Source organism: Apis dorsata, unplaced genomic scaffold (assembly GCF_000469605.1).
Source record: "Apis dorsata unplaced genomic scaffold, Apis dorsata 1.3 scaffold_1054, whole genome shotgun sequence".
Taxonomy (NCBI): Eukaryota; Metazoa; Arthropoda; class Insecta; order Hymenoptera; family Apidae; genus Apis; species Apis dorsata.
Genome location: NW_006264152.1, coordinates 44384 through 45953, shown reverse-complemented (window position 1 = coordinate 45953; position 1570 = coordinate 44384).

Below are 1570 nucleotides of genomic sequence, written 5' to 3'. Positions count from 1 at the left end.
ATATAAATATAATATAAATATAATATAATATAATATAAATATAATATAAGTTAATTATTATAACTGAATAAATATACTTTAATTAACATTTTCATATATCAACTTTTATATTTGTTTTAATTTCTGAAATTAATTCTCCAAAAATATCTGTTGATTATATTAACATAATTATTAATATAATTTTTAAACTTACTTATATATTTTTAAAAATAGTTATATATTTTTAAAAATTGTAATAAATTTATAAATTATATCAAAAAATAAAATTATATTTCGAATTTTACTCTTCCATTTATTCCATATTTCTCAATTAATTTTGTCATAAATAGAACAGTTAAAATAATATTACTTATTTTTAGAAAACTTAATTATATATATATTGTATATCATTATATTATATTTTTCATAATATATATTTTTATATTAATTATATTATGTATATTAATTATAAATATTTTACAAAGAATAATAAAAATTTTCATGATATTAAGATGTGTTAAAATTAAGTATTTTTAAATTAAGTAAGTAAATTAAAATTTAAAAGCACAAGGTTAAAAGTTAAAACAATGATTTTTTTTTTATTTATATAGATTATATAGATTTCAAAAATCATTATTAAATCAAAAATAACATAATAAAATACAAATTTGAAATAATTATAATATTTAATAAGAATAAATTTCAATAATTTATTTTAGCTTGTAATATATTTTAGCTTGTAATATGTTAAAAAATATCTATCAAAAATAAAAATAAAAACGAGCTTTTCTTTTGTTCAAACGCATTTATGATGATTTAGGTATTCTTTGATTAAACTATTTCTTTTATGTAATCCATCAAACTTGACATTGATTCAATAACGCTATTAATAAATGTAAGAAGAAAAAAGAGTAGTGACTAAACACATAATCAATTAAATTGAACAAGATTATACTATAGATTGTAACTTCTAATAAATGCATGCATAATCAGTGAATTTTCTAAACACAATTCTATGTGTTTATTATAAAATTATGAAATTATAAATGATGAATTTATGGAGTATATAGAAAATGGTATATTTATTATGAAATCAATATAAGAAATATTGTTCTACATTTTTAACTTATTAAATTATTTCTTTTTTAATTGTACCATAATTTCGAAATATATATATATATACACTCTATATATCAATTATGTATAATGTGTTTAATGATCCATAAAATGAATCCAACGAAAAGCAATAACGGTCATAACGATTCGTAAGAGAAGGGTACCATACGCGTCTTCATATTACGAAATTGAAAGTCTTCCACTTCCTGCGAGGAAGTCTCGTCCTCGAACAGAGAAAGGAAGCCTCGAAAATGAATTTGACCCACATCATTTTTTTTTTCGTGAGTACGCGAACTTTCTTTTTTCTTTCGCGATCATTTCTCGATCATCTTATTGAATCTCAATACTTAAAATGTTTTCATTCAATTGATAAATTAAAAATTCAATATTTAGTTCATATACAAAAAAATAAATATAATAATTATTCTTCTGTTAAAAGATTTTTTTTGTAAATATACATTTCTCTTTTATATTT